The sequence below is a fragment of the Syzygium oleosum genome, unplaced genomic scaffold (assembly GCF_021117445.2).
Source record: "Syzygium oleosum isolate NSW1041296 unplaced genomic scaffold, Sole_v2.1 Sole_v2.07, whole genome shotgun sequence".
NCBI classification, from domain to species: Eukaryota; Viridiplantae; Streptophyta; class Magnoliopsida; order Myrtales; family Myrtaceae; genus Syzygium; species Syzygium oleosum.
In genome coordinates this window covers 7,288,001-7,307,852 of record NW_026607491.1, presented here as the reverse complement: position 1 = coordinate 7,307,852, position 19,852 = coordinate 7,288,001, and the positions used below count along the sequence as shown (strand labels likewise).

The 19,852-nt window shown below is 41.5% G+C and overlaps 2 pseudogenes; both read right to left on the bottom strand.

The window, feature by feature from the left end:
* Nucleotides 1-886: 886 nt before the first annotated feature.
* Nucleotides 887-7,049, bottom strand: LOC115678438 (uncharacterized; annotated as a pseudogene).
* A 278-nt stretch (nucleotides 7,050-7,327) lies between these two features.
* On the bottom strand, nucleotides 7,328-14,007 carry LOC115678430 (uncharacterized; annotated as a pseudogene).
* Nucleotides 14,008-19,852: the final 5,845 nt, after the last annotated feature.

Below are 19,852 nucleotides of genomic sequence, written 5' to 3'. Positions count from 1 at the left end.
ATATTTAGCCAAAAGAGAAGTCGATTATTTCGAAGAGAAAAAAACAGTGGTGGTTTAGTATTTTTATTGTAAGTCTTTGCTCGTGAGACATCTTATGGCTAAAGTGTTTAATGTATTAGTGTAAGTAATTAACAACTGTCGAGGTCATGAAATTTCAAGAACCTCTTGATAAAAAGGACTAGCTCAAGACAAGGAAAACACAAGCCGGCACATGTTTGATTGACTACGGTCTAATGCATCACTATTTCAATTTCTAGATTATGAAATTGGATAAGAAAATTTGATGAGAATTCTTTTGTTGATATGGTGATAACTAGACTTGTTAAAATGGGTTATAGATCCATTTTTAACTCATATTTAATGGGCCGGGTTGTTATATGGGTTTATTATATTCAATAAATGGGTTTAGAATGATAAAACCCAAACTTTCTCTTTATTCTCTCTCGTCCACACTTGACTTCGCGCTCACTCACCCGTACTCTCACCTCAGTTTGGAAATGAGTTTTTTTAAATTGGGTTAAATATAGAAGTATTTTATCAATATGAATCGGGTCGACTATACGTTGATTATGTGTTGAGTCTGATATGAATCACTAGATCTGTATTGTATGGAAGTGAGTCAAAACGGGTGAATTTGGGCCAGACCATTTTCCACTTGACCCAAATCGACCCGACCCACCCGTTTGACGAGTCCATTAGGTAAGCATCGGTTATGAGGCAGTGCATTAGGAAAAATCCATGAGATTCGTTGCTGCGAATAATGTAATCTGTGAGACCAAATTGCCCAAGATGGTATAAAACTTTTGTGTTTATTTTATTACTGACTGTAATAACTTTATTCTCTCATCATATATATTACCATTATTATATTCATTACTATGTAATATCATTTTCCGAAAGAGCGGAGATCCGCGTAGTATGTGGCGAGCCACTTTTTCATAATTTCAACCTCAGTTTTACGTTGCTCGACCAACCAATTTGGATCGCTCTCCTCAGCTCCAAGTATGTCCAAACAGTGAGATCCTACGTAGAAAATATTTTGCAAGTCAAATTGAGAAGTTAATTTCTAAGTCCATAAACAATATATAACTCTGGTACGAGACAAATCAGGTCGAGCATATACCTTTGGTTGTGTAGATCGCGACAACAGTGCTAGAAATATTCTTTAGGACCCTATAATATCATTGATGAATACGAATTATCAAATACTAGATTAAGTAAGCGATGTTTTCATAGAAAATCTACAAGTTTCGATGCTACACGTACCCGCCGCTGCTATAAGGATCTTGAAGTCCATTGGAGAAAATTATGTTGCTAGTGTTTACACCAAAAAATGGCCAACTTGTCGACATGGTTCGTTTGTGCCAAAGATCATCAAGGGACACATGGCGGAGACTTGAGGTAACGTGGAAGCAAATATCATCAAGTTGCCAACATAAGGAACACATGTAAGAGACATATGTCATGTGTATATGTTTACACCCAAAAATGACCAATTTTTGGGTATTATTGACCAGACTGGTCACGACTTCATCAAGGAAATTTCAGTCCGGCGCTAGCTCGGGAAAATGGTCATAACTTCGTCCAGATAGATCGGATTGACTTGATTCCAAAGCCAAAAGAACGAAGACTCCTGGATCTACAACTTTTATGTTTCGAGTTTTCTCAGAAAATCACTGTAGAAGCTATCGAGGTTAAAGGAAGTCGACGGTCGTGACTTCGTCTCGTCGAGGGCGTCGATGAAATTTCAGTTCTGCGCTAGTTCGGGAAAATGGTCATAACTTCTTCGAGACAGATTGGATTGACCTGATTCCAAAGCCAAAAGAATGAAGACTCCTGGATCTACAACTTTTATGTTTTGAGTTTTCTCATAAAATCATTGTAGAAGCTATCGAGGTTAAAGGAAGTCGACGGTCGTGACTTCGTCTCGTCGAGGGCGTCGATGAAATTTCAATTCTGCGCTAGTTCGGGAAAATGGTCATAACTTCTTCGAGACAGATCGGATTGACCTGATTCCATATCCAAAAGAACGAAGACTCCTGGATCTACAACTTTTATGTTTTGAGTTTTCTCAGAAAATCACTGTAGAGCTGTCGAAATTAAAAGGAAGTTGACGGTCGTGACTGGTCAAAATGCGGAAATTAATACACTTCAGTGAAGAAGTGCCAACTTGAAGGAATAAAATAAAAAGTGGAGTCGATAACCTCGGATACAACTATCGAAGAAGTGACCGTCAACATAGTGGGTCGAAGCAACCGCCAACGTAGTGGAGTCGAATAAACCGTCAAGATAGTCGACTCAACGTAACTGTTGGAAACCACTAAGAAGCATACATATATATTTTGAGGAAACAGTTACTTGGAAGCATGATCATGAGGCAGTTATCACTTGTAGACAATATCGTGAGACAGTTATCTTGAAAGCAGGATCATGGCATCACATGGACATGAAGGCAAGATTTTCGGAATGGAAGAACATGGGCACAATCGTTGAAAACCGCTAAAGAGCAGTTACTACACAACCATTATAAATATCACTGGCCATCTACTGGAGAGCCGACCACCAAAATCAAACAACATGTTATCTTTCAATTATTTTTACTTTCATGTACCGCACTTTATCTTTCCTTAGCTATAGCTTTTCGATTCGCGTCGTCGATTAAATTCCGGCGTGTGTCTCTATCCCGGGTATTGCGTCGTTGATTAAATTCTGGCGTTACATCTTTGTGTACGTGTGTGGCTGTATTTTCAAGCTTTGTCGTTGATTAAATTCCGGCACGATTTGTACGTACAGTCCGGTTCGAAGTTTGAAGTAAAAGTTCGTAGTTTTTCATTGTCTTCCTGGATATTTCCTCTCCGGAGTCGCCACGGGATCCGGTCTCCTCTCATTAAGAACCGAAGAACTATGTTCTGTGAATTATATTTCGTCACGGAAGCATTTCCGGTGAAACAGCTAGCGAACCTCTGCAGGATAAGTTTTATGTCCTTCGATTTTTCATCATCAATGAAGAAATTAATGAATATTTAATATACATTTGGGAATGTTGAGGTCTGAAGCCATTCCTTCTGGTTTTGCATAGAGATTAATCAACAATAGGTAGGAAAAACAGCAGTGAAATTTATTTGATTTGCAGAGTGACATACATGACCACCAAAATAGGTAGTGACCCAATGCGGCCGGGGCGCAATGCCGAACTTGCTTTTGCAGGCAGTGCTGAAGCTACTCAGATTGAAAGGTTTTGGTGGAAACATAGTGTTTCTGGTAATGCCTATAGGGATCACCATCTCACTGCATATCTGCAAAAACCCACATGAGTTCTCTTGAGTCCAACAAAAGAAGAGGAATTTTAACACCAGGTGTACAGTTTTATTTGATTATTTCTCTAAAAAAAGTAGACTCAAATAGTGAAAAATTGCACAGATCTCTCTTAGTATATGGCGTAAGAGAGTCAAGCCGCTATGCGTGGAGTGTTCAAGCTCAAATATATTATGGACTACGTAATCAAACTCAGCTTGATTCTTTTCTGAGTCCCAAGTGTAGTCCAAATAGTTTGAGAACATAATTCACTTCTAAGTACTTTAGTCATCTTTATCCATTTAGACATTGGAGAATCAGATCATATTCCAAAAGAGGGGAGAAAAACATTAGAAGCACATATCTAATACTTTCTTTCCAGCCTCGAGCTCAGTTTTAATAATTCTATCTAAAACTCAAGCTTACTGTTCTATAACAGCTGATATTGGGTTTGCCTCAAGCCTTAAAACACTTCATTTAGGCCAACTCGAGCCTCAAAAAAATCAAGCCCGCCACTATCAGGTGTTAGAGGTGTTAGCATATAATTGAGCAGAGCCAAGCTCGAGTAGTAGATAATCATATCGATTTGACTTGACTCGACTGGACAACCCTCTGCTTAATTTTCACTCACAAAGCAATAAAGAGTAAGTGATAAAAATGCAAGTCGCAGATATAGGTCCGAAGTACATATACGCACCTGCCAAGACCACCCCAGGAGAGTTTGAGCAAATGTACCAGAAGCGGGTGAATTGACGTAGCATGTTAAGTTGCCACTGACGGCAACAAGGCCTGCAAAGATTTTCCGAAGAAGGCTGATTCCTGGAGAAGCTCCATTAATGGCGTCGCACATAAGTTTCATGGGTTGTGTGGATGGATCGTTATACTGAGCAGTGCTTACGTACAGCAATCTCAGGTACTTCTTGAGCTCTGACGAACTTTGCAATGGACTAAACAAAAGGAAAATAGTGGAGTTAGAGCTTTTATAATTAAATTCAGCGTCTGTCAAAAAAAGAAAAAACTATTTCCACCTGCAAGTTTTGAAAGTTTTGCTCAACTTCGTGAGACCATGAGGCTCAGAAGCAACTCTGTCAATTTCTTTCCAGGGTCGTCTTATTGTTTGGTAGCAAGAAGAACTACTTTCCTACAAAATCTCGTAGAGAAATTAGTTAGGCAATCGATTTAACATAAAAACGCATGTCAATGGAAACAGAAAAAGAAAAATACAGAGCAAATAGATCTTACCAGAAAGACTTTTGCAACTACCGAAAAGTATGCGTCCTGAGGAACGATGTCGTCAAAGTAAAGAATGGGAGCGGATGAAGCTAAAGCTCCAAGTGCCACATGAGGATACTTCAGCCGGAACCACGAAGCTAGCACTAAGAATATTGATAATCATAAAAGAGTAAATACTTAGAGTTTTGACCCGTTTTGTAACTGGGTTTTATAACTGGGTAAAGCTATATATGTGTGTGTGTGTCAAGGAAAGAAAGATGTTAGTGAGAATATGGTCACTTACTTCCCCCATATGATCCTCCAAAAACAATTATCGGAGAATGTTTGGCTTTCAATTTTTGCTTCAAGTATATGAGGATTTCCTCGTAATTGGCGAGCGCTTGGGCGGAGCTGAAATATCCGCGGGTGTCGGCATTACCAAGGGCTTTGTCCAATGTCATTCACTATAGGATTGATTCTCCATAAAACCGATGCTACAAGGATAATAAATTTCACAACATAAATTGACCTTAGCGAGAGCATCATGTTGAAAGAGTAGTGACACAATTTCAGACATTACTGTTGTTAATTACCTCTATGTATACCAGTAGTGCTCTAAATTTAGCAGCATTATCCGTGAGGAACCCAGCACGAGCTCTGTCGCCATCGATCGGCGCTTCTGCGCCGAGAAAGGCGAATATCGGCGCTCTAGAATCTGAGCCGCCCCAGTACTTGGAATTGACCACGTATCTTTGATTGAAGGCAGTGTAACTTTCTGGTCTATAGTTGAAATGATCGAGGGTTTGGCTGTAGAAGAAAGTCATGAAGTCCATTGCGACCGAAGCTTGAACTATGCGTGCCAGGTCTCGCAAGAACTCTGGACGGGACATCCTCAGCTTTGGAATATTGACATCGTCCAAGTTATGTGCAGTAGCAACAGAAGCTGAGAGCAATATCAGAGTGATCCAAAGGCAACAGTGTGAAGACATTCCAGGGTTTGTAGAAACCACAAGTCTGAGCTTTCATTTTATGACTTGTTAATATTTCATATTTTTCATGTGTCTAAATATAAGTTGTAGTTAGTGGATCATAGCAGCAAGTGGTGGTCATTAAAAATAATGATTTCTTGCAATTGTTCAATTAATAATACAGATAGAACCTGGGTAGACCCTGAAACTAACTTGGAACTTGTGATATGATAAGTTCCAAATTCCAAAAAATGAGGAACCTATTTTCATGGGCAAGTTTCAGGTGAAACCTGTACAAAACATGGAATCACTCACTCCAAGTATCGATTTATGCAATGACTTCTCATTTTAATTGTATTTATTTGAACCATAATGCCAAGAAAACTAGTCTTTTGTATTCTCTTTGGTGAATGACAAGCTTATTCAATATTGTTGCATTCATTTTCGTTTTGAATGAAATAAAAAAAAAAAAGAACATGTTAGATCCTGGAACCTATCCCGGAACCTATGACAGGATAGGTTCTAGGTTTTAACTTCTGACGGGTAAGTTTCAGGTTCCAAAAAATGAGGAACCTATAGCCGAGGGTAGGTTCCAGGTTTTAGGTTCCTGGTGGAACCTGTAAGGAGCCTGGAACCGCTCACCCCTAATTGAGGTGATAGAGCGTTGGAATGTGCTCCTCTTCAGATCCCACCCTGAGTTATAGATGCACATAGATCCTAATCCTGGATTGAAGAAATATATTTTATGTTAAGGGTTTTTTTTTATGGAAATGATTTGGCGTCATGATTTAGCTATATATAAGCGAATGTTAGCTAATAAATAATATATTGGATTAGCCAATAAATCCTAGGGGTTCACTAATTAGGCAGACGGTTGGATTTCCATAGCTCGAAAAGTGTGGGTTCTCATGTGAGAATTGCTCATGAAAATTGACTTCGCATATGACCTTATCGAAATCCCAAGAAGCAAGGAACTATTAACTATATTTTTCCACTTCCAAGGTACTCAGCATGAATCGATTGTGCCTTTTTCCCTGTAAAAGAAATTTAAATGGATATATATTTCAAAACACATTTGCCCCAACTCTTAATTCCGGCGGACGGTCTTAGTGGACAGAAAATGATTCAACGTCGGACACAGTTTGAGATTTATTACACCAAACATTATTGATTATAAAGATCAAGAAAATAGACAAAGGAAGGAAAGTAACAAAAAACTTGAAGTTTAGTGGGTCGGATCGTGTAACGGCCCCAAAAGTCCATTTTCATAAAATCATCGAGCCTAGGCGCGCCCAAGTGGGCCTATATGGAAGGAGTCGAGCTCAAAAAAAAAAAAATTGCTTGTGAGGCCCACCCAATTTGGGTTTCAATTGGCTCGGGCAAGCCTGGTTTGACCTGATAAGACGGTGACTCGTGATTAGATCTAGTAACAACCTATAAATGTGGTGTTGTTTCAAGTGGGTCTGGCGATTTGTGTCATTGTCGTGCTAATTGTGTCGCGTCGAAACAACAGTATAGCACGAATATGGCTAACCTGAGCAACAAGACACGTCTGTCTCGATACAAACACGACATGCCTAATAAAACAGATCACATGACACGATTAACACGATTATTGAATATGTTACAGTATTCGGTGTCAACGTATATTAACCTGTTTACTAATATAAATTAATTAGTTTACACAATAAACACATAAAACACGTTTACACACAGTAAGTTACAATAATACATCGACCACATTTCCCTGACAATATGAGTATTTTCAGTTCACATAAGTGTACTGATGCTTTTAGTTTTTCTTTATGTTTAATGATTTTTCTATTTCAGTTCACCCTTCTCACAAGAACATGGACGAGGCACACAACTCTGGTCTTTATTCTCAACACTATTAGCATTATTCAATATAATGACATTCCCATGTGATGTATATTAATTATTTTCCAAAAGCACGAAGATCGGCATAATATGTGACAATCCATTTTCTTATAATCTCAACCTCAATTTTTCGCTGCTTGACCAACCAGATAGGATCTTTTTCGGTAGCTGCAAGTATGTCCAAACAATGAGAACCTGCATGTAAGTAATTAATTTACATCATTAATTTCAGTAATCCAATCAAAATCCAAAGATGGAAAGATAATCCATTCCATTTCTTTGGTTCGACATGAATCAAGTTGACGGATACCTTTAGCTATGTAGACGGTGACGACAATATCTGAAATATTCTTCAAGACTCTATAATTGATGATATATAAGAATGATTTTGAAATCTTATCCAATTCAGTGATATTTTCATAGAAATCTATAGGTTTCGATTCTACACTTACCCGCCACTGCTGTAAGGATCTTGAAGCCCATTGGAGAAAATAATGTTGCTAGCGAACCTATGCAAAACAAGTTTTATGTCCTGCAATTTTCCAGAGTCAATGAAGTAACTAAAGAGCGTCATATGTTATTTGCTCATAAAGAATGTTATATATATTAAGAAAATTAAAGAAGTATCCTATATATATGATTTTATTTTTGTGACTGTACATGACCACCGTAATAAGTAGTGGCCCAATGTGGCCGAGGTGCGACGCCAAATCTTGTCTTGCAGTCATTCACGAACTCATTTAGGGCGAAGGGAAATGATTGAAACATAGTATTGTTGATGATGTCATAACGAGCCACCATCTCGCTACATCTCTGCAGAGCAAAAACCTCCATTTTCTTAGTACAGTTCAAAACTCGAAGGTTGACTAATTATGGTGAAAAAGTTGGAACTTGTGTTCATGACTATCAATCTACTAAGCACATCACTATTAGGTGGAGTCAATTAGGACTTAAATGAATCAAACTATTATCGAGCTACTCCTGCTCGACCATTAGACTACGTAGACTCTGCTCAGAAATATAAGATGCATATTATGCCGAATGTTGGAGTTGTTCGTTCATCAGTCGAGTTTAAAATTAGCTTTGTTTTTTCATAATCAATCCGAGTCGATTTCAACTGATAGTAGTAAACTTAAATCCGTTCATGATATCGGCCTATGGTGTGTACCTGCCAATGCCAACCCGAATCAGTTTGAGATGGACGCGGGGAAGGTGGATTGACGTAGCATGTCAAATTTCCGTCGGATGCGACGACACCTGCGAAAATTTTCTTGAGAATGTCATTTTTTGGAGAAGCTCCATCAATGGCATTGCATATCGCTTCCACCGGACGTCTGAATGGAGGGAAAAGTGCCGAATAAGTCCTAAACCTTTTGGGGTAGTGCCAAATTAGTACTAAACCTATTTTTAGTGCCAATTGAGTCCTAAACCTTTTGATATAGTGCCAATTCAGTCCTTTTGGCCGGATTTTGCTGACGTGGACGTCGGCCGGCCGGCGACCAGTCACCGGAGCTGACGTGGACAAAATTTAATAATATTTTAATATTTTTTTGAATTTTTTTTCCTTTTTTCTTCTTTTTTTTTTCTTCTCCCTCTTCCTCCAGCCGGTCGCCGGAGCGGCGACCGGCCGGAGGCCAGCGAGGTCGACCTCGCCGGCCGAATGGCGAGCCACGCCGGCCCACCGGCGAGGCTCGCCCTCGCCGGCGACGGCGGCGAGCCTCGCCATGGCTCAGGCGAGGCCCGACCTCGCCGGATCCGCGAGGTTGAGCCTCGCCGGCGGGCCGGGCGAGGCCCAACCTCGCCGGATCCGGCGAGGTCGGGCCTCGCCCGGCCATGGCGAGGCTCGCCGTCGCCGTCAGCCGGCGAGGGCGAGCCTCGCACCGGGCCGGCGAGGCTTGCCGCCACGGCCATGGCCGGGCGAGGGTCGACCTCGCCGGATCCGGCGAGGTCGGGCCTCGCCCGGCCGCCGGCGAGCCTCGCCGGCCCTCGTCGGACCTCGCGACCTCTGGCGAGGGCCGGGCGAGCCTCGCCGGCGGCTGGGCGAGGCCCGACCTCGCCGGATCTGGCGAGGTCGACCCTCGCCTGGCCATGGCGAGGGCCGGGCGAGCCTCGCCAGCCCAGCGCGAGGCTCGCCCTCGCCGGCGACGGCGAAGGCGAGCCTCGCCATGGCTGGCGAGGCCCGACCTTGCCGGATGGGCGAGGTCGACCCTCGCCCGGTCATGGCGAGGGCGGCGAACCTCGCCCGGCCAATAGCGAGGCTCGCCCTCGCCGGCGACGGCGAAGGCGAGCCTCGCCATGGTCCGGGCGAGGCCCGGCCTCGCCCGGATCTGGGCGAGGTCGACCCTCGCCCGGCCATGGCGAGGGTCGGCGAACCTCGCCGCCAGGCCGCGAGGCTCGCCCTCGCCGGCGACGGCAAATGCGAGCCTCGCCATGGCCGGGCGAGGCTCGACCTCGTCGGATCCGGCGAGGCTCGACCTCGTCGGATCGGCGAGGTCGGGCCTCGCCCGCCGCCCGAGGCTCGACCTCACCGATTCGACGAGGTCGAGCCTCGCCCAGCCATGGCGAGGCTCGCCTTCGCCGTCGCCGGCGAGGGCGAGCCTCGCCAGTGGCCGTCTAGAGGCCGGCGAGACCTCGCCGGCCTCTGGCCTCCGGCCGGTCGCTTCTCAGGCGACCGGCTGGAGGAAGAGGGAGAAGAAAAAAAAAATTTCAAAAAAACATTAAAATATTATTAAATTTTGTCCACGTCAGCTCCGGTGACCGGTCGCCGGCCGGCCGACATCCACGTCAGCAAAATCCGGCCAAAAGGACTGAATTGGCACTATATCAAAAGGTTTATGACTCAATTGACACCAAAAGTAGGTTTAGGACTAAATTGGCACTTTCTCAAAAGGTTTAGGACTTATTCAGCACTTTTCCCTCTGAATGGATCATTGTACTGAGCAGCACCTGCGTAGATCCCTATCAAGTGGTTCTTGAGCTCTGAAGAACTTTGCAATGGGCTAAAAAAAGAGAAAAAGATATGCACTATTAATTGTAAATTCGTCTATAAAGCATATCTTTTCTACTTTTAAACTGATATCGGAGCTTGAAACCATTATCTCATATCAGACGCATCCACTTTGCTTAGTGAAAGTTCATGCTATTATGGAATAAATTGTCAGTGTAAAAAAAGGCTTTCACAAACGTCTTATCCGCCCTAAATTTGGTGGTAAGTGAGGGAGCTGATAGCTGAAACTCTGCAATCAAGAATGGATAAACAGCTTGTGTAAAGGTTCTTTTCACCGTTGGTGTATGCTATAAATTTTCTATTAGATATATCTAACAACTTTTTATTTTCTAAGAATTACTTATAGTATAGAACATACTGAAAAGTCTCCAAAATACAAAATGATGCATGATCTTAATTCCATCATCCACGCACCTGCAAGTTTTGAAAGTTTTGCTCAATTTCGTGAGACCATGAGGCTCAAAAGCAACTCTATCGATTTCTTCCCAGGATGGTCTTATGGTTTGGTGGCAAGAAAAACTAGCTTCCTGAAAAATTACCCAAACAATTATTCAAGTGATCGATTTGATTATAGAAAATGCATGCTCAAGGAAAAAAGATATAAATTAAGCAAATTAAGATTACCAAAAAAAATTTTGCGACTACTGAAGCGTATGGGTCATGAGGTGTGAGGTCGTAAAAGTAGAGAATTGGAGCGGATGATGCCAAAGCTCCGAGTGCCACATGAGGGTACTTCAATCTAAACCATGAAGCTAGCACTGAAAATTAAATATATTAAGATTGAAAGACGTACTTATAAGTGATATGTAGAATACATGCCGTCGATGGTTTCCTCTTAACCGGACGGTAGGAACTTTCTTCGATGCCATTCAGGGCAAGCTATCGAACTTTATAGGAATTGTCGTTGTCAATAAGACTAGCGCTCTCTAGGAAAAACTCTATCCATGAAATGTTCAAGAACAATGACCTTCGGCAGATTAAAATTGTCCTCTTCAATGTAAGTAGTGGGCTATTTTCTTCAATTTCGATTTATAGCGGTAGTCATATTGCTGCTATGTGAAAATATATTCACTTACCTCCCCCACGTGATCCTCCAATGACAATTACCGGAGAATCAGGTATACAATGATTTCCGCATAATCGGCAAGAGCTTGCGCCAAGCTGAAATATCCGCGAGTATTGGGGTTATTTAGTGCTTTGTCGAGTGTCAACCCGTACGGGATTGATTCACCATAAAACCGATGCTGCAAGATGTCAATTTTACATTCGTAAAACACGTAAATGCATGCCAAAAATAAGGGAAAATAAAGAAAAAGTGTCAGAAAAGTCTTAAACCTATTACATTGATGCCAATTTAGTCCTAAACTTTTTTTTATGCCAATTCAATCTTAAACCTTTTGTCTTTGTACCAATTTAGTCCTTTCGGCTAATTTTGGCTAGATTTTGCTGACGTTGATGCCGGCTGGCTTACGTGGCGCTGCCGGTAATGACGTGGATAACTTTTAATAATATTTTAATATTTTTCGAATTTTTTTTTGTTCTTTTTCTTTTTTTTTCTTTCCCTTTCTTCTTCCTCTAGTCAGTCACTGGTTCGATCGGTGATCGGCTGGAGGCTAGGGCTGACGAGCCACGTTGGCCCCTAGCAAGGCTCGCCCTTGCCAGCGATGGCCACGGCAAGCCTTGCCCAGCCGCTGGTGAGGCTCGCCTGTGACCTCGCAGCCACTAGCGAAGGCTCGAGCCCTCGCCAGCGGCTAGGCGAGGCACGATCTCACCGGATCTGGCGAGGTTGGGCCTCACCCATGGCCGGCGAGGCTCGACCCTCGCCAGATCCGGCGTGGGCGAGCCTCGCTAGCCCAATGCGAAGCCGCCCTGGTGGCCATCCGGCGAGAGCCCCCGCCAGAGGCCGCGAGGTCGAAGGGCACGACCTCGCAACCACTAGCGAGGGCGAGGCTCGCCATCACCGGCCTGTCGCCAGTGGCTGGCGGGGCTCGCCAGAGGGGGACGAGGTCCCTCGCCGGCCCTGGCCTCTAGCTAGTCACCCGACCGGCGATCGGCTGGAGGAAGAAAAAATAAAATATTCGAAAAATATTAAAATATTTTAAAAGTTGTTCACGTCATCGCTAGCGGTGCCTCGTAAGTCGGCTGGCGTCAACGTCAACAAAATCCGATGAAAATTAGCTGGAAGGACTGAATTGACATAATGATAAAAGGTTTAAGACTAAGGCTCCGTTCGTTTGGCGGAAAATGTTTTCCAAGAAAATATTTTCTGGATTTTCCAGTGTTCGGGGGGCGGAAAATAACTTCCCACGGAAAACATTTTCCCTCCCATGGGCATTTTTACCTTCACTTTGGGGGAAAATTATTTCCTCTTTGTTTTCCGTGGGAGAGGAAGTTGATCGCTGGTCACCGCTGTCGGCCGCCGGTTGCCGCCGGACGCGTGGTCGCCGCCACCGGTCGCCGCCGCCAGGCCGCGTGGTTGCCCCGCCGCCGGCGTTCGACGGTCGCCGCCGCCCGGCGTTCGACGGTCGCCCCCGGCCGGCAGCGTGGTCGCCGCCGCACCACCGTCGCCGCCGTCGATCAACGGCCACCGGTCGCCGTCGCCGATCGTTGCCACAGGTCATCCGTCGGCGGCCGCCACCGTCGCTACCGCCGACCGTCGCCCATCGCCGCCGCCCGGTCGTCGGACGCCGGCCACCGTCGGCCGCCGCCGGTCGCCGGCCGTTGGTCGGCGGTCACCGCCACCGGTCCCTCGGCCGCCGCTTGATTGCCGATTGCCGCCGCTGGTCGTCGATCGCCGGTCACCGTCGGTCGTTGGCCGCCGCCGGTCGGTCGCCGTCGGTCATCGCCGATCGCCACCACCGCCGCCCGATCGCCGCCGGTCGCCGCCCGCCGCCCGACGACCTCCGCCGATTGCCGATCGCCAACGCCGGTCTCCGCCGCCGGTCGCCGGACGCCGCCGGATCGGCGGTCGCCGAACACCAGAAAATATTTTCCGAAACTTTTTCAGATTTTAGCTGAACGCCAGAAAATTGTGTTCTAGGAAAACATTTTTCAGATAAATGGCTTCCAGGAAAATATTTTCCAAAAGGAGAATATTTTCTGCCAAATGAACGGAGCCTAAATTAGCACCAAAAAAATGTTTATAACTAAATTGGCACCAATGCAATAGGTTTAAGATTTTTTTGACACTTTTCCCGGGAAAAGAACGTACAACCAGTCAAATAATTTGAGTCATTTTATTACCTCTATATAGACCAAAAGCGCTCTAAACTGAGCCGCATTATCTGTCGGGAACTCTCTTCCATCACCCATGTCATCGTCAATGGGTAGTTCTGCACCGAGATAAACGAAGATCGGGGCGCTTGTATTCGCGCCATCCCAGTATTTGAAATTGATCACATATCTTTGTTTGAAAAGAGTGAAACTTTCGGGCCTGTAATTGAAATGATCGAGGGTTTGGTTGTAAAAGAAAGTCTGGAAGTCCTTTGACAAGATGGAAGCCCGCACCGCCCGTGGGGGATCTTGAATAAATGTTCGGCGGAGAACGCTCAGCTTCGGAATATAGTAACCATCTAAGTTCTTCCCAGTAGCAACACAAGCTGAGAAAAGTATCAGAATGATCAAAAGGCTATAATGCGATGAAAACATGTTAGGGTGTCTGGTTATTGCTCAAGCTAAAGCATGTATGTGAAGAGGAGGATCTTCACGATGTTTTTTGGCGTGCGTCAACTATTTCACCTTCGTTGACCTTTATATAGAGCAACCCACGATGCCAATTTGTACTATTACTTTCTATGTGAAATCCCAATGGATCACTTTCTTATTTGGATGAAAATTTCTTTTATTGACGGCCACACTAATTCACGTAACGATTTCTTTCCTGTTGGAGAAAAACTATCCAGGATTGCCGCGCCAAAGACTTAGCTTCTTGGCTGGACTGTGGATATCTTTCTTTATGTGTGTATATGTATATATAGAATTTAGAGAATATAAAGAAATATTTCTACAAAGAGTCTTCCAAAGGACAGATTGCAATCAACCCTTTTGGAAAGAAAAATTTCTTGCCGGTTTACCAAAACTCATAGAAGAACAAGTTCGCAATAAGATAAGAGAAGAATATGGAAGCCAAATTCCATATGACCATCTTTCTTATGGTGAATTAACCTCTTATGTTTATAAAATAGGAACACAAATGTGTACCAATTTCGTCTTCAAAAACAGATCAAGAAAGAACAAAAACTTTCTAAAAAAGAATTAGGAGATTTTTGTTCTCAGTATGATCCTTCATTTGAATCTTTTGAAAAATCAAAATGTTCATGAAAATGCTTTTCTAGAAAGGATCAAAAGAAATCTTATAAGAAACCCTATAAGAGGAAATTTTATAAAAAGCTTTCTAAAAGGAAAGAAAATGACACTTTCGATAAAGCCAAGAAACCAAAGAAGAATTTTAAAAATATTACTTGCTATAATTGTGGCAAGAAAGGCCACACTTCGAGATATTGCAAAATTAGCAAAAAGGTTAATGAGTTAGATTTAGATGAAGAAACTATTAATCAGCTCAACCAAATAATGGCCGAAGCTGACAACAGTTCTTCTGATGAATTTAGTCTTGAAAAAGGTTTGCAAATTTGTGATTTAGAAACCTCTTCTTCCTCAACTTCTAATAGTGAAGAAGAAGAAACTACTAATTTTGAAATAAATGTTTTGACAAAAGAAGAAGAAATTCTTTTGAAAACTTTTGATGAAATCACTGACCCGGAAACAAAATAAAATATTTGAATAAGTTCCAGAAACCCAAACCGGTTTCCCATTCTGATACTCCGTATAATATTTCTACAATTCTCAGTAAAGGAAAGAAAACAGATTTTAAACCAATTTCTATAAGTGACCTTTATTATGAAGTAAATATACAAAAACAAGAAATTCATGATCTTAAGATAACCCAAGCAAAAATGCGACAAGATATTTTAGATATTAAGACAGGATCTTTAAAAGGAAAACAGAAGGAAGAAGACATTGAAGATAATAAAACCATTGAATTCCCTTCTCCTTCAGAAATGAATTTCCTTTTATTACTATCTGAGATAACAACCAGGAAATGGATTATCAATATTTCTATAAGAATCCATAATGAATTTGTCTTAGAAACCACAGCCCTTTTTTATACTGGTGCAAATCTCAATTGCATAAAAGAAGGTCTTATACCAACCAAATATTTTGAAAAACCTCTCAGTCCCTCAAATCAGCATCCGGTAATAAGCTTAGCATAAGCTATAAAATTCCTGAAGCTAAAGTTTTAAAAGACCAAATATCTTTTAAAACTCCTTTTCTCCTTGTCAAAAACATCAAGCAAAATGTTATCTTAGGATCACCTTTCAAAGAAATAAGAGATCATTCATCTCATAACCTTTCCATATTTCTTTCATAACCAATAAGTCTCATTACTCCCTGGAGATTCTATAACATCCCTGAATCACCTTTTATTCCAGATCTTGCTCATGATTTGAGAATACTAAGGCTTTTAAATATTGTCACACTTGCACTTCAAAATCTACATTTCAGTTGTAATCTTTCAATACTGCTATTGTAATCTTTCCATCTTATTTGAATAACAGTTGTCTCTCTTTAATTTCTTTCTTGCATTTACATTTACATACCCCACAATCGGCAGGTCGAACCGCCTGTGGATGGTTTGTACTTTACTTTAAAGCAATTTACTACATTTGTTATATATCCTTACTTCTTCTTACTGTTTTACCCTTTTCATTTTTGCTTGTCAATACCACCTATATGGTTGGTTTAGTGATTTTACTCCTTGTTTTATATATTGCTTACGGTTTCTTTATAATTTATAATGCTCGCGCTTTTATTTGATTTTATTTATCTCATAGTCTTTTGTGTAGAAATCATCACTTTTATATTAGAATTTATTGCTTCTATTGCCATAGCAAGAGACTCATTTGATATTTCTATAAGAATATCTCAATATATAGATTATTTTTCATATTTAGAACATCGTTTATTGCATTTATATACACTAATCGTACTCTTCTATACTTATCTTTTTTCTCTATTTATAATCCCCAGATCCTAGGCCGCTTATGGTATCAGAGCTAAGAAGTAGATAAAGATATTCTGTATAAAATAGTTTGCAGTAAAGGCGATTTCCTTCGTGGAGATCTTTCAAACTGGCCTGGAAATTCCTGACCTACTATCTATACCACTGATATTTGGAAGAGGAGGAGCACTTACAGATGCTTCCTCAGGATTATTCAAAGGGATATTAGGAATTGTATCTACTAATCTTCGAGAAGAAGTGGAATGCCAAGAAGGAATTGATCTAATGTCACAAGACCTCCTAGGAATATCAACAGATCTTCTGGAAAATTGTATAGTTACTCTTCCTTCAGGATGTTGAATAATATTGGTAGGATCAGAATTTTGGATGATTTGCTGGGGAATACGATTTTCTAATTCCCATTGATCAGGAAGGGTTATTTGATTCCAAGGGATGGTCCTGGGAACGGTAATATTTGCTTTAGAAATATCTGTTTGTAAAAGAAGAGTTTCTCTATTGGAATTTAGTTTTATTATTACTTACATAGATGATGTTTTAATATTTTCTACATCTATAGAAAAACATTTTAAACATATCAATCATTTTATTAATATTGTGAAAAGAAATGGTTTAGTAGTTTCTCCTACTAAAATATCTCTTTTCAAAACAAAGATACGTTTTCTAGGACATTACATTCATTTTGGAACCATCATTCCTATTGAAAGATCTATAATATTTTCTGAAAAGTTTCCTGATGAAATCAGGGACAAAAACCAATTACAAAGATTTCTTGGAAGCTTGAATTACATCATTGAATTTTTCCCTCGCATCAATATAATTTGCAAGCCACTGCATCATAGGCTCAAAAAAGATCCTCCACCATGGACTCAGGTCCACACTGATATTGTGAAACAAATCAAACGAACTGTCAAGGAAATTCGTTATTTACATCTTGCAAATCCTTCTGCTTTTAAAATTGTTGAAACCGATACTTCCGACATTGGTTATGGAGGAATTCTTAAGCAATCCAAAGACAACAAAGAACAAATTGTTCAATTTGTCTCCAAACATTGGAACGATTGCCAAAAGAATTACTCTACCATTAAAAAGGAAATTCTTGCTATTGTCCTTTCTATTTCTAAGTTTCAAGGCGACCTTTTAAACCAAAAGTTTTTGCTAAGAATTGATTGCAAATCTGCAAAAGACGTTTTGCATAAAGACGTTCAAAATATTGCTTCTAAACAAATATTTGCCAGATGGCAAGCAAATTTATCCGTTTTTGATTTTGATATAGAATTCATAAATGGTTCTTCGAATTCTCTCTCAGATTTTCTCACAAGATAATTTTTACAGGGAAAATGCCTCCCAAACCTCCCAACAAGCCCACCAGGAGGGACAAAGGCAAAGAAATCGCCGAGACCTCCTCAGAACAAAAGCCCTTTGGGAAACTCACCAATATCAGGAGTTGGCTTCAAGCCACTCAATCATCCTTGAATATCACCACCATTTCTAACCAAGCCAAACAAGAAACAGGTACTCCTTTTGATATTACAAAATTATCCCATGAAGAAGCACTACAACTTTTTCAACAGGCCTTCAATAATCAACCTCAACCTTCCATGGCAATAGTAAGTTCTAATCCTTCTCCCATAGCCACTCAAAAGGCGACGGGAAAAAGAATTTCTAGCGAGGTGGTCATTCAGTCGACACAGTCAACCCCTCCAACAAACAAATTTTTCCATAAAACAATCTTCCAAAATATTTGCAATGTTGAAAATGGCTTTTATAATGAAGATCCATATCTTTTTGCCAAAAATATGTTTTCTAAAAAATTTTATTATACTCCTCATGATATTTACAAAACAACAGACTTTTATGAGAAAATTTTGGAAGAAACAAAATCTGTTACTTTCCGACATTTTTCTAATAAAGGTCACATAAATTACTCCACGGCCAGGATTCACAGGGTCATTCACCCTTCCCAATGGAAACCTGATCCATTGTCCTTGAAAAAATTCGACATCAAAATGGTCGAATCCCTTCCTTATAGATCATCCTTTTCATAATTTGATTATAAACAAGCCTGGTGGAACACTTTCTGGAGACAAAATGCCAATAACTCACATACTTGGCTATTTTTCTTCGAAAATTTTGATATTAAACAAGTTCCATATTGGTTCATTCAGTGGTGGGAACATCTTGGACCTATCGATGAGATCCTCCACCCAAAAATCCAACCTAGTTATGAAATATTTCTCAGACAATTCACCCCCCTTCCACATGAGAAAAATTTCCCCAAACTATTGCTATTTTTCTACCATTTTGGAATATCATGGGTCCTTGGATGGCATTTTGACTACCAAAAATTAAATGACACTGGTATCCCCATCTTAATAAGGAGATACAAAGTCAAATGGTGGAACGGATTCAAATTCTTTAATAGAGTCACTGAACAGGCCGTAACTCAATGGCTCATTTCTAAAGGAGTAGATCCCATAAAATCCTCCAAGGAGATTACTCCATTCCTACATGATAAAGGGTTTGTATTGTCCAAATTAGCATCTGCTAAATCCCATCAGCAATTAGCAGGAATGCTAAAACAAGCTCTTTCCCAAATTGAAGATTCCAGTTCCTCTCACTCTCATCATAGTGGTAATTCCAATGAGGATGATTGTTATGGTATTCCAGGAATATCACCCATCCCCGCAAATTGGGCGAGTGTGAAGGATGAAGACGACGAAGAGGAGCCAGAGCCACCGGAAGATCTCTCAAGATTCTCCTAGGAGAAAGGCGCCGAAAGACTCCTATTCTTTTCATAATTTGTCATAATTTACAGATAGAAAGGAGTCTACCTCTGTCCATATATTCAAGCCGAACAAGAAAATTACCATAAAAGCTCTAAACCAATTGCAATTGTGCCAATTCAGTCATAAATCTTTTGTATTTGTGTCACTTCGGTCCATCCAGTCAATTTTGGTCGGCCGGTGCTGACGTGGACGCCAGGCGACAGCGGCCGTCCGGGCGCTGACGTGGATAATTTTTAATAATATTTACCTTTTTCAAAATTATTAATTTTTTTTCTTTTCTTTTCTTTTTCCTTTCCTTTCCTTTTTTATTTTCTTCCTTCTTTTTTTTTCGCCCCATAGTGGCCGGCGAGGGTCGTGGCCCTCGCTTGACCTTGCCCAGATCTAGGTGAGGCCTGGGGGTCGCAGGCGAGACCAGCCTCACTATGACCTTGCCAGTTGCCGGCGAAGGCAGTCTTGCCTGCGGCTGGCGAGGCTATGGCCGCGTTTGCCCGATTCGGCAAGGGCGGCCCTTGCCAGCCTAGGTGTGACATCCAAATATTCCTACATTAATAAATAGTATGAAGGAAATGAATGCAATAAATGTCACAGGTTGAAATTCTAGTCAGATTACTAACACGATAGTAGCGGA